This window comes from Oncorhynchus mykiss, chromosome 17, assembly GCF_013265735.2.
Source record: "Oncorhynchus mykiss isolate Arlee chromosome 17, USDA_OmykA_1.1, whole genome shotgun sequence".
In the NCBI taxonomy this organism is placed as follows: domain Eukaryota; kingdom Metazoa; phylum Chordata; class Actinopteri; order Salmoniformes; family Salmonidae; genus Oncorhynchus; species Oncorhynchus mykiss.
This window is the reverse complement of record NC_048581.1, coordinates 57,720,250-57,734,627: the sequence shown is the minus strand read 5'-3', so window position 1 is coordinate 57,734,627 and position 14,378 is coordinate 57,720,250. Positions and strand designations below refer to the sequence as shown.

Below are 14,378 nucleotides of genomic sequence, written 5' to 3'. Positions count from 1 at the left end.
TTTATTTAACCAGGTAGGCCAGTTGAGAACTAGTTCTCATTTATAACCTGCCCAAGATAAAGCAAAGCAGTGCGACAAAAACAACAGAGTTACACGAACAAAATGTACAGTCAATAACACAATAGAAAAATCTATATACAGTGTGTGCAAATGTAGTACGATTAGTGAGGTATGGCAATAAATAATCCATAAGGGTGAAATAATTACCATTTAGAAATTAAACACTGAAGTGATAGATGTGCAGAAGATGAATGAGCAAGTAGAGATACTGGGGTGCAAAGGAGCAAAAAAATAAATATGGGGATGTAGTTGGGTGGGCAATTAACAGATGGGCTGTGTACAGTTGCAAAGATCAGTAAGCTGCTCTGACAGCTGATGCTTAAAGTTAGTGAGGGAGATAAAAGACTCCAGTGATTTTTGCAATTCGTTCCAGTCATTGGCAGCAGAGGACTGGAAGGAGAGGCGGCCAAAGGAGGAGTTGACCAGTGAAATATACCTGCTGGAGCGAGAGCTACGGGTGTGTGCTGCTATGGTGATCAGTGAGCTGAGATAAGGCGGGGCTTTACCTAGAAAAGACTTATGGATGACCTGGAGCCAGTGAATTTGCCGACGAATATGAAGCAAGGGCCAGCCAACAACAGCATACAGGTCGCAATGGTGGGTAGTATATGGGGCTTTGGTGATAAAACAGATGGCACTGTGATAGACTGCATCCAATTTGCTGAATAGAGTGTTGGAGGCTATATTGTAAATGACATCGTCGAAGTCAAGGATCGGTAGGATAGTTAGTTTTACGAGGGTGTATGGCATTGAACCTCGTCTGGAAGTTTGATAACACAGTGTCCAAAGAAGGGTCAGAAGTATACCGAATGGTGTCGTCTGCGTAGAGGTGGATCAGAGAACCACCAGCAGCAAGAGCGACATCTTTGATGTTAGAGGTCGACCGATTATGATTTTTCAACGCCGATGCCGATTATTGGAGGACCAAATAAAGCCGATACCGATTAATCTGACGATTTATTTATTTATAATAAATGACAATTACAACAATACTGAATGAACACTTATTTTAACTTAATATAATACATCAATAAAAATCAATTGAGCCTCAAATAAATAATGAAACATGTTCAATTTGGTTTAAACAATGCAAAAACAAAGTGTTTGAGAAGTAAAAGTGCAATATGTGCCATGTAAGAAAGCTAACGTTTAAGTTCCTTGCTCAGAACATATGAATGCTGGTGGTTCCTTTTAACATGAGACTTCAATATTCCAAGGTAAGAGGTTTTAGGTTGTAGTTAATATAGTATTTATTGGACTATTTCTCTCTATACCATTTGTATTTCATATACCTTCGAATATTGGATGTTCTTATAGGCACTTTAGTATTGCCAGTGTAACAGTATAGCTTCCGTCCCTCTCCTCGCCCCTACCTGGGCTCGAACCAGGAACACAACGACAACAGCCACAAGCAGCGTTACCCATCGCTCCACAAAAGCAAGGGGAATAACTACTCCAAGTCTCGGAGCGAGTGACGTTTGAAACGCTATTAGCGCGCACCCCGCTAACTAGCTAGCCACTTCACATCGGTTACACCAGCCATTAGGCTGATAGGCTTGAAGTCATGAACAGCGCTGTGCTTGCGAAGAGCTACTGGCAAAATGCACTAAAGTGCTGTTTGAATGAATGCTTACGAGCCTGCTGCTGCCTACCATCACTCAGTCAGACTGCTCTATCAAATATCAAATCATAGACTTAATTATAACATAATAACACAGAAATACGAGCCTTTATTCATTAATATGGTCAAATCCGAAAACTATCATTTAGAAAACAAAACGTTTATTATTTCAGTGTAATACAGAACCGTTCGGTATTTTATCTAACGGGTGGCATCCCTAAGTCTAAATATTCTTGTTACATTGTACAACGACTGCGTGGCCACGCACGCCTCCAACTCATTCATCAAGTTTGCGGACGACACAACAGTGGTAGGCTTGATTACCAACAACGACGAGACGGCCTACAGGGAGGTGAGGGCCCTCGGAGTGTGGTGTCAGGAAAATAACCTCACACTCAACGTCAACAAAACTAAGGAGATGATTGTGGACTTCAGGAAACAGCAGAGGGAACACCCCCCTATCCACATCGATGGAACAGTAGTGGAGAGGGTAGCAAGTTTTAAGTTCCTCGGCATACACATCACAGACAAACTGAATTGGTCCACTCACACAGACAGCATTGTGAAGGCGCAGCAGCGCCTCTTCAACCTCAGGAGGCTGAAGAAATTCAGCTTGTCACCAAAAGCACTCACAAACTTCTACAGATGCACAATCGAGAGCATCCTGGCGGGCTGTATCACCGCCTGGTACGGCAACTGCTCCGCCCTCAACCGTAAGGCTCTCCAGAGGATAGTGAGGTCTGCACAACGCATCACCGGGGGCAAACTACCTGCCCTCCAGGACACCTACACCACCCGATGTCACAGGAAGGCCATAAAGATCATCAAGGACATCAACCACCCGAGCCACTGCCTGTTCACCCCGCTATCATCCAGAAGGCGAGGTCTGTACAGGTGCATCAAAGCTGGGACCGAGAGACTGAAAAACAGCTTCTATCTCAAGGACATCAGACTGTTAAACAGCCACCGCTAACACTGAGTGGCTGCTGCCAACACACTGACACTGACTCAACTCCAGCCACTTTAATAATGGGAATTGATGGGAAATGATGTAAATATATCACTAGCCACTTTAAACAATGCTACCTTATATAATGTTACTTACCCTACATTATTCATCTCATATGCATACGTATATACTGTACTCTATATCATTGACTGTATCCTTATGTAATACATGTATCACTAGCCACTTTAACTATGCCACTTTGTTTACATACTCATCTCATATGTATATACTGTACTCGATACCATCTACTGTATCTTGCCTATGCTGCTCTGTACCATCACTCATTCATATATCCTTATGTACATATTCTTTATCCCCTTACACTGTGTACAAGACAGTAGTTTTGGAATTGTTAGTTAGATTACTTGTTGGTTATTACTGCATTGTCGGAACTAGAAGCACAAGCATTTCGCTACACTCGCATTAACATCTGCTAACCATGTGTATGTGACAAATAAAATTTGATTTGATTTGAATGTTATGTCATAATTATGTAAAATTCTGGCAAATTAGTTTGCAATGAGCCAGGCTATCCAAACTGTTGCATATACCCTGACTCTGCGTGCAATGAATGCAAGAGAAGTGACACAATTTCACCTGGTTAATATTGCTTGCTAACCTGGATTTCTTTTAGCTAAATATGCAGGTTTAAAAATATATACTTCTGTGTATTGATTTTAAGAAAGGCATTGGTGTTTATGGTTAGGTACAATCGTGCAGCGGTTGTGCTTTTTTCGCAAATGCACTTTTGTTAAATCATCCCCCAGCGTTGAATTGATAATATGCAACGCAGGACACGCTAGATAAACTAGTAATATCATCAACCATGTGTAGTTAACTAGTGATTATGATTGATTGTTAAGTTTAATGCTAGCTAGCAACTTACCTTGGCTTCTACTGCATTGGCATAACAGGCAGGCTCCTCGTGGAGTGCAATGTAATCAGGTGGTTAGAGCGTTGGACTAGTTAACCGTAAAGTTGCAAGATTGAATCCCAGAGCTGACAAGGTGAAAATCTGTCGTTCTGCCCCTGAACAAGGCAGTTAACCTCTTGGTGTTAGGGGGCAGTATTTTCATTTTTGGAAGAAAAACGTTCCCGTTTTAAAACGGGATATTTTGTCAGGAAAAGATGCTAGAATAGCTTTGGATAGAAAACACTAACGTTTCCAAAACTGTAAAGATATTGTCTGTGAGTATAACAGAACTGATGTTGCAGGCAAAAGCCTGAGAAAAATCCAATCCGGAAGTGCCCCAGGTTTTGAAAGCGCTGCGTTCCAATGACTCCCTATTCAGCTGTGAATGTACCATCAACGAGCTTACGCTTTCTACATATTCCCCAAGGTGTCTACAGCATTGTGACGTAGTTTTACACATTTCTGTTGAAGAATAGCTGTAGGCGGCCACATTGCGTAAGTGGTCACATGGTGGCTCAGAGAGATTCTCGCGTAAAATATAGAGGTAGCCATTACTCCAATCGGTCCTAGTGAAAAAACGAAATGTCCCGACGGATATATTATCGAATAGATATTAGAAAAACACCTTGAGGATGGATTCTAAACAACGTTTGCCATGTTTCTGTCGATATTATAGAGCTAATTTGGAATATTTTTCGGCGTTGTGGTGACTGCAATTTCCGGGCGATTTCTCAGCCAAACGTGAAGAACAAACGGACCTATTTCTCCAACAAAAATAATATTTTGGGAAAAAATGAACTTGGCTGTCTACCTGGGATTCTTGTGAGTGAAAACATCCGAAGTTCATCAAAGGTAAACGATTTAATTTGATTGCTTTTCTGATTTCCGTGACAAGGTTGTCTGCTGCTAGCAAGGCATAATGCTATGCTAGGCTATGATAAACTTACACAAATGCTTGTCTAGCGTTGGCTGTAAAGCATATTTTGAAAATCTGAGATGACAGGGTGATTAACAAAGGGCTAAGCTGTGTTCCAATATATTTCACTTGTGATTTTCATGAATAGGAAGATTTTCTAGGAAGATTTATGTCCGTTGCGTTATGCTAATTAGTGTCAGATGATGACAACGGTCCCGTTCAGGGGATGGGGTGTCACTACAGGTTAACCCACCGTTCCTAGGCCGTCATTGAAAATAAGAATGTGTTCTTAACTGACTTGCCTACTTAAATAAAGGTGTAAAAATATATATAAATAAAATCTGCAAAATCGGCGTAAAAAAAAAAAAAGATTTCCGATTGTTATGAAAACTTGAAATCGGCCCTAATTAATCAGCCATTCCGATTAATCGGTTGACCTCTAATTGATGTATAAAGAGAAACAAGTCAGCCCGAGAATTGAACCCTGTGGCACCTCCATAGAGACTGCCAGAGGTCCGGACAATAGGCCCTCCGATTTGACACACTGAATTCTGAGAAGTACTTGGTGAACCAGACAAGGCAGTCATTTGAGAAAGTCTGCCGATAAGAATGCGATGATTGACAGAGTCGAAAGCCTTGGCCAGGTCGATGAAGATGGCTGCACAGTATTGTCTTTTATCGATGGCAGTTATGATATCGTTTAGGACCTTGAGCATGGCTGAGGTGCACCCATGACCAGCTCGGAAACCAGATTGCATAGCGTAGAAGTTACAGTGGGATTTAAAATGGTTGATGATCTGTTTGTTAACTTGGCTTTTGAAGACTTTAGAAAGGCAGGGATCTTTAGGGATCTCAGACGATACGAAAGAGGTTGAACAGGCTAGTAATAGGGGTTGCAACAATTGCGGCGGATTATTTTAGAAAGAGAGGGTCCAGATTGTCTAGCCCAGCTGATTTGTAGGGGTCCAGGTTCTGCAGCCCTTTCAGAACATCAGCTATCTGGATTTGGGTGAAGGAGAAATGGGGAGGCTTGGGCAAGTTGCTGTGGGGGGTACGGAGTAGGGGTTGCCAGGTGGAAAGCATGGCCAGCCGTAGAAAATTTGACAAATCAGAGGAAAATAATGTAACGAGACCCTCGTCATATAACTATGGCTGGCCAGAAACAAGTGCTGTGCGACAGGCAAATATGAAACAGAACCAAGCGGTGAGAAGTTACACAAGGGAGACTTGACTTCGACTGAGCAAGGGCGTAACATACCACTCAACTTGGGCACAAAAGGCAATTTATTGGTGCATTAACGGTTTGAAAACACAGTGATAAAAAGAGTTGCTTATATTCTGGCCCAAGACTATTCTGCACTGCAATCAAATGAAGTCATTAACTTTAAAATGGAGATGACTGGCTATGTAACAGCCTAAGTATTTACGACAAGGCTTTGATGTACACACCATGATGGGACCTAACACTTGAGGCAAATGACTAGGCAGCCTAAATTATGTTGATTTGATGTTATCCTTTTGATAGCATTATTCAGTCAAGACATAAGGGCTCCAATGCAAATGCATACAGTGCCTTGCAAAAGTATTCGGCCCCCTTGAACTTTGCAACCTTTTGCCACATTTCAGGCTTCAAACATAAAGATATAAAACTGTATTGTTTTGTGAAGAATCAACAACAAGTGGGACACAATCATGAAGTGGAACGACATTTATTGGATATTTCAAACTTTTTTAACAAATCAAAAACTGAAAAATTGGGCGTGCAAAATTATTCAGCCCCCTTAAGTTAATACTTTGTAGCGCCACCTTTTGCTGCGATTACAGCTGTAAGTCGCTTGGGGTATGTCTCTATCAGTTTTGCACATCGAGAGACTGACATTTTTTCCCATTCCTCCTTGCAAAACAGCTCGAGCTCAGTGAGGTTGGATGCAGAGCATTTGTGAACAGCAGTTTTCAGTTCTTTCCACAGATTCTCGATTGGATTCAGGTCTGGACTTTGACTTGGCCATTCTAACACCTGGATATGTTTATTTTTGAACCATTCCATTGTAGATTTTGCTTTATGTTTTGGATCAATGTCTTGTTGGAAGACAAATCTCCGTCCCAGTCTCAGGTCTTTTGCAGACTCCATCAGGTTTTCTTCCAGAATGGTCCTGTATTTGGCTCCATCCATCTTCCCATCAATTTTAACCATCTTCCCTGTCCCTGCTGAAGAAAAGCAGGCCCAAACCATGATGCTGCCACCACCATGTTTGACAGTGGGGATGGTGTGTTCAGCTGTGTTGCTTTTATGCCAAACATAACGTTTTGCATTGTTGCCAAAAAGTTCAATTTTGGTTTCATCTGACCAGAGCACCTTCTTCCACATGTTTGGTGTGTCTCCCAGGTGGCTTGTGGCAAACTTTAACCGACACTTTTTATGGATATCTTTAAGAAATGGCTTTCTTCTTGCCACTCTTCCATAAAGGCCAGATTTGTGCAATATACTACTGATTGTTGTCCTATGGACAGAGTCTCCCACCTCAGCTGTAGATCTCTGCAGTTCATCCAGAGTGATCATGGACCTCTTGGCTGCATCTCTGATCAGTCTTCTCCTTGTATGAGCTGAAAGTTTAGAGGGACGGCCAGGTCTTGGTAGATTTGCAGTGGTCTGATACTCCTTCCATTTCAATATTATCGCTTGCACAGTGCTCCTTGGGATGTTTAAAGCTTGGGAAATCTTTTTGTATCCAAATCCGGCTTTAAACTTCTTCACAACAGTATCTCGGACCTGCCTGGTGTGTTCTTTGTTCTTCATGATGCTCTCTGCGCTTTTAACGGACCTCTGAGACTATCACAGTGCAGGAGCATTTATACGGAGACTTGATTACACACAGGTGGATTGTATTTATCATCATTAGTCATTTAGGTCAACATTAGATCATTCAGAGATCCTCACTGAACTTCTGGAGAGAGTTTGCTGCACTGAAAGTAAAGGGGCTGAATAATTTTGCACGCCCAATTTTTCAGTTTTTGATTTGTTAAAAAAGTTTGAAATATCCAATAAATATCGTTCCACTTCATGATCGTGTCCCACTTGTTGTTGATTCTTCACAAAAAAATACAGTTTTATATCTTTATGTTTGAAGCCTGAAATGTGGCAAAAGGTCGCAAAGTTCAAGGGGGCCGAATACTTTCGCAAGGCACTGTATATTTTGCCAACCAGCTGACAATGTGTCAGTCTGTTTTCCAAAAAACATATTTACTTTTGGGACTTGGCAGTATGAGTGTAAAGATTGGCAGGCCCATTCTTAGGGATGAACCCCTGCTAAAATGATTATCATCTCAGACACTTAATAATATTATAATAACGCTGCAAAGTATTGAAGTACTATTTCTGCTGACAGCAAAGTCGTCACTAGCTAGTTAAGACAGCCACAGAGTGATTTTTTATTTCACCTTTATTTATGATAAACCCCACCTACTTATTTATTTTGTATCTGATTTTAAACCTTGACCACACTTCCCACCTGGACATTTCTACAACTCAGCTAGTCATATTAAATCAAATAATTGTGTATTAAAAAAAATGTATTAGTAAAAAAACTGCAAAAACAGGGACAGCATTTAGTCACCCGATACAATTCCAATCAGTCAATATAATCGACAACTGTCATCAGAAATCAAGCGATATGAATCAGACAGTGGGGCGCCGCCTGGCCCACTAGTTGGTCAGAAGGTTCAAATCAACGTTTCATATCGAGATGTAGATGTACTGTAGATCGAATTGCACTCAAAAATGTTCTTCCCTACTATGGGTCATTTTAGCCGGCTATCCCGGGGTAAAAACACTTAAAATTCAATTACGTACCTTTCTGACGAAGGGAAAGGACATCATAAGAAAGTCTAGTTTAGTTACAGCACAATAAAAAAAATCATAATTACAGCCTACTCGGAAATTACGATATGAAACGTTGATGTGAACCTTCTGAACTAGTGGGTCAGGCAGCGCCCCACTGTCTGATTCATTACGCGTCGATTATATCGACTGATTGGTTCTAAATGGGGTGATTTCGCTTCTGAATGTAGGATGATCACAGAATAGCAGTTGTACTTGTAACTGGATGCAACACACATTCAGTGCTTAGTAAACGACTCCTGGCGGGAAGATACAAGCACACAAGTTTGTATAAACTGGACAGGTATGACCTGACCAGCGTGGTTGGCCAGGGAACATTAGCTAAATGAAGCAAATGTTATCAATGCATTTCACTCCACTGTTATGGAAGATTAAACAGGTATGACACGCACACATTATAACATGATTTATAAGTGATTTTTTTTTAAAACAAGCAATTCCATCGTTTGCCGATGCGGTGTTTGCTCAATTAGCTAAGCTAGCAAAAAATACTAACGTTCGTTTACACAATCATTCAATCACACAAAGTTGGCAACTATACATACCAGACCGCGGTGATGGTAAAATGGACCTCTGTGTTCTGACTACAGTTATTAATATATTTCTATAGATATTAGCTAAGTAATGAAAATGCCATTTTCACAATAAGAGAAGTCCAAATGCACTGTCCAGTTTAGCGCCTAAACTATTCGTGACGATTCTAGACGGATGTTCTTCTTCTTCTATGACGTTTAACGTCGGTTGGCATCCCATATGCTGCATTACCGCCACCTACTAGACTGGAGTACAACTCCCTTATTCTTTGCTTGAAAATATTTTTTTTTATCAATAAATACCCTACCATTTAACAATTTCAAAATTATATAAAATTAAATGAATACCACCCTACTCCACTGATTAAATGTATTTATTCCTACCTCATGCCACCATCCTGAAAGGATGGGACACCACCACTTAACACACCCTGTAACTCTTTTGATGTCAAGTCTCGCACACCAAAATACCTCTCTGATGCCACCACAACCTACATTTTCTGCGACTTCCATTCCATCCCTGCAGTACAGTTGATAACCTTTGCTATAAATGCCAAAAATCCAATCTTACTGAAACGTATAACTTTTTGTCCTATCCCCCTGTACTGGTATATCTCTACCACTCCCCCCCAACCCATCTTCCTCTACTTTCTTCACTACCTATGACAACTTCTGCACTACTCTAACCCTGGAAACCTCAATCTGCCTCTTTCGCACAGGACATTTCTGATCCCCAGCCCCATGGGCACCCCTACAATTAACACATTCCGCTACTTTCCCCAATACTACACATTCCTTTGTCTCATGCCCTTTTGCACACTTCTCATACCTTGGAGGGAGCTCCTACACACTGCTGCCACATGCCCATAAGCTTGACACATGTAACATCGTAATGTATTCGGCACATACACTCGTACAGTTTAACTTATATATCCTAACTTCACTTTGTCGGGCAAAGACAACTTCAAAACTCAAAAGAACAAACAATGACTTCTGTTTCCTCACTCTCCCCACCCTGTCTGCGTTGCATCAAACGACGAGCATCACATACAGCGGGAATCTTTCCCCTCAACTGGTCAACTTTTATATTTACTGCTACCCAGTTATCCCTCCTTTCATTGGTGCCCTTTCCTTGAGAGTGAGTGAAACAATTCACTTTTTGGGGATTTGTTTTACTCCGAGCACCTTCTCCCTCTGACCAACAGAAATACAAACAATATCACCAGACCACTTCTGGTTACCCTCCCCGATTCCACATGACCCAACTCTTTTTTTCACCCACCGTGAAACCACAAATGGATTAGCCGAAAAGCAAGAGTCCACTTTTTCCATAAACTTCACTCCTACTGCCACAGACTCATCTTTTTTCCTGACCCTTGGTGCATACCTCTGTCTCTGATAACTTCACACCTACCACCTCCGATATTTCACCCTCATTCATGTCCATTTCTCCTCCTGTCTTCAGCTCCCTCTGCTTACACTTTCTAACATTCTTCTTTAACAAACCATCTCACTTTTCCCCACAATTTTTTATCTGACTCAAGCACACCCTCTTCTTCCCTCTCTCCCTCTCTTTTTCCCTCCATTTTCCAAGTATACATCTCCTTATGATAGTACAGCACTTCTCCTGACAACCATCTTGTTCTTGCTTTCTCTAGGGACTCCATTTCCGGTGAGGGGCCACCCTCTCACACCGTTCTCCTAAGCGTCAACGGCTTGTCCTGTCCCGTTTCGCATTCACGAAAAACTGGATTCCTATTTCCTAAGAACTGTCTAGACGGATATTCACACTATTGGTTCGTTCTTAAAGGGACCAACACACACAATGATCAAAACCTGGTAGCTTGCTACATTGTATAACTACTGCCTACTCAGGCTGTCCACACTTGACACTTACATGCAACTTCTGCTATCAGAATACGAAGATTCAGCCTCTTCTCATAGACTAGACATAACATAGTAAACGTAAATCCGGGATACTCAAACTCAGTGGCGATTTTAGCATGTCGATCTCAGTGGCCGTCAGTGCCGTTTAAGATGAGAGAGGACGATTCTGAGCATGGCCTTATTTCTATTACAGAATATTGGAGGACTCTCATTCATATTCCATTCACCCAGTTCAATGTAACAGCGATAGGTTTAGGCTCCACATGATACTCAAATTTTCCCAATACCCATCATGAGGTTGCTACAACCTTGCCTATGAAAGTTTACAACTTTGTCACGCCCTGATCTGTTTCACCTGTCCATGTGCTTGTCTCCACCCCCGTCAGGTGTGGCCCATCTTCCCCACTTAACCTCTGGGTATTTATACCTGTGTTTTCTGACTGTCTGTGCCAGATAAAGTCAACCAGTGGTTTGTTTCTGTGCCTGGGTTTCCCCAGTTGTGGTTTTTCCTCGGGCGCCTGGTTTTTGACCCTTGCCTGTCCTGACCCTGTACCCGCCTGCACCTTTGCTCCACCTCTGGATTACCGACCTCTGCCTGACCTGACCTTGCCTGCTGTCCTGTACCTTGGCCTCTCCTCTGGATTATCGACCCCTGCCTCCCTTGACCTGTCATTTGTTACAATAAACATTGTTACTTCACAGTCTGCACTTGGGTCTTACCTTGAATCCTGATGAACTTAGGTGCACACACAGGTCGAGAGACACATTTGAGGTGACAGACCGTGACATTCAATACCGCCTTGCACACTCTTGCCTGCATCTAGCTGATATAGGGTGTAATCATTAGTCCAACAGTTGCAAAACGAGGAGTTTCTATTGGACACATAAAGGTATGTTTATCCCCGTTTTGTTCCGTTTAAGAAATGTATTAACAGAATCGGTGGAATGAATACACCCCTGATTGAGTAAACACTGTTCACTCTCATAACAGCCACATTGTATTCTTTCTGTTGCCTTCGTTTGTGGACTTCAATGCACAACACATCAGCTGCATGCGAACAGGCAAAAAAAACTTTCCACACACAGCCTACATCATTGTCACCATATTAGCTAAATAAAAGTCACTGCTACAATCATGCAGTAAAGGTAGTGTACACTCAGTAAGTGGTTACACCGGTGGGCCCCGGTGACAATAAAGTAGTACAACTAAAAGCTTACCTTGACTTGGAAGAGTTGTGTTGGGAAGTCATAGCCAGCTAGATAACATAGCATCCCTCTGTTTGAGCAGGGTGTTTCAGTAGGCTAAACTAACTAGCTGTATTTGCTAGCTAAGTGAAACTGGAAAACAATTACTCTCTAGCTCTATTTCTTTCTTGCTTCTTCATTTTGGAAGAAATTAATTTGTTCAAAACTGTTCAACTATTGTCTTTCTCTTTGAGTCAACTACTCATCACATTTTATACACTGTAGTGCTAGCTAGCTGTAGCTTGTGCTTTCAGTACTAGATTATTTCTCTTATCCCTTGATTGGGTGGACTACATGTCAGTTCATGCTGCAAGAGCTCTGATAGGCTGGAGGACATCCTCCGGAAGTTTATTTTCATTTTTAATTTAACCTTTATTTACTGTAACTAGGCAAGTCAGTAAAGAACAAATTATTATTTACAATGACGCCCTACCCCGGCAAAACCCTAACGACGCTGGGCCAATTGTGCGCTACCCTAATTACTGTGTAAGTCTATGGAGCCTCCTAGGTTTGGATTGATGTCAATGTAACCAGAGGAGGACGGAAGATAGCTGTCCTCCGGCTATACCATGGTGTTACCCTACAGAGTGCTGTTGATGCTAATCAGTTATTTGGTGACGTGATTATATTTAGTATAGTTTTATCTAAAAATAATAACTTTTTTATGTTTTACAATATACATTTTTATGAAATTCACTACGGAGGATGGTACTCCCCCTTTCCTCCTCTGAGGTGTCTCCACTGGTCAATCTTGGTAGGACAAACTAAACTATTTTTTTAAAGATGCATGCCAGCAATGCCACTACACAACACAACAATAAACAATAGATTAATTGCACTATAACGGTGGCGTCAAAACAAAAAACAACCCTCGCAATATCAACTGGAATTACATGGGTCTATTACTGAACTTTTTGTTGAAAATGAATATGTCAATGGGAGGAGACTGTCACTGGCAAACATAGTTACAGACCCTACCACATTATACAGTATAGTATCCTCTCCTGGTCAAGAAAAGCAAATTAGCTCATTTATGCAGCAGCAAACCATACATTTTTGGACTCAGTGTTGTTGTGCTGTGCTCACTTGAACAGGAAGGCAATGCGGCGGTCCTTCTTGTGGGAACATTTTGGAATCAAAGGTGCTTTCAATACATCTGGGAACTCAAAAAAAACAAGGTTGTCAGTGGTCTTCAGGTCGGAGCTCTAGAAAGAGGCCGAGTACCCTGTTTGTAATTCCGAGTTTGATGACCGTTCAAAATTTATTTTCCCAGTCGGAGCTCGTTCCCAGTTGTCTTGAACTGAAGTCTGAGATTTCCCAGTTCCAAGTTTCCAGTTGTTTTAAGGTGGCAGAAGTCATGCTGGACACGTGTCCAAGTTGTGGCTGAACAACAACATAATAACATACAGCTGGCGGGTTATGCACTCTATCGGCAGGATAGAAAGCAGCCTCTGGTAAGACACAGGGTGACGGCCTATGTATATTTGTAAACAACAACTAGTGCACAATATATCAAATCAAATCAAATGTTGTTAGTCACATGCGCCAAATAAAAGAGTGAAATGCTTACTTACGAGCCCTTAACCAACAATGCAGTTAAAAAAAAATATGAGTAAGAATAAGACATAAAAGTAACAAGTAATTAAAGAGCAGCAGTAAAATAACAATAGCGAGACTATATACTGGGGGGTACCAGTACAGAGTCAATGTGCGGGCTCACCGGTTAGTTGAGGTAATATGTACATGTAGGTAGAGTTAGTAAGGTGACTATGCATACAGTAGATGATAACAACAGAGAGTAGCAGCGGTGTAAAAGAGGGGGAGGGGGCAATGCAAATAGGCTGGGTAGCCATTTTACTAGATGTTCAGGAGTCTTATGGCTTGGGGTAGAAGCTGTTTAGAAGCCTCTTGGACCTGGACTTGGTGCTCCGGCACCGCTTGCCGTGCGGTAGCAGAGAGAACAGTCTATGACTAGGGTGGCTGGAGTCTTTGAATTTTTAGGGTCTTCCTCTGATAACGCCTGGTGTAGAGGTCCTGTATGTCAGGAATGTTGACCTGTTTAAAGGTCTTACTCACATCGGCTGCGGAGAGCTTGATCACACAGTCTTCCGGAACAGCTTGTGCTCCCATGCATGTTTCAGTGTTATTTGCCTCGAAGCGAGCATAGAAGTAGTTTAGCTCGTCTGGTAGGCTCATGTCACTGGGCAGCTCTCGGCTATGCTTTCCTTTGTAGTTTGTAATGGTTTGCAAGCCTTCCCACATCCGACGAGCGTCAGAGCCGGTGTAGTACGGTTCG

General features: G+C 41.9%; 1 protein-coding gene across 2 annotated transcripts in view; it reads right to left on the bottom strand.

Annotated features, from left to right (window-relative positions):
* The window catches only part of LOC110494196 (timeless circadian clock), a 34,060-nt gene extending 23,103 nt beyond the window's left edge, over positions 1-10,957 (bottom strand). The window contains exon 1 of one of the 2 annotated variants that reach the window (XM_021569031.2): positions 10,848-10,957. The gene's annotated coding sequence lies outside the window, so the exon portion shown is untranslated. Of the gene's footprint in view, positions 1-8,962; positions 9,163-10,847 lie in introns of those variants that run through there. The other variant, XM_021569029.2, reaches the window with a different exon arrangement.
* Between the last annotated feature and the right edge of the window lie 3,421 nt (positions 10,958-14,378).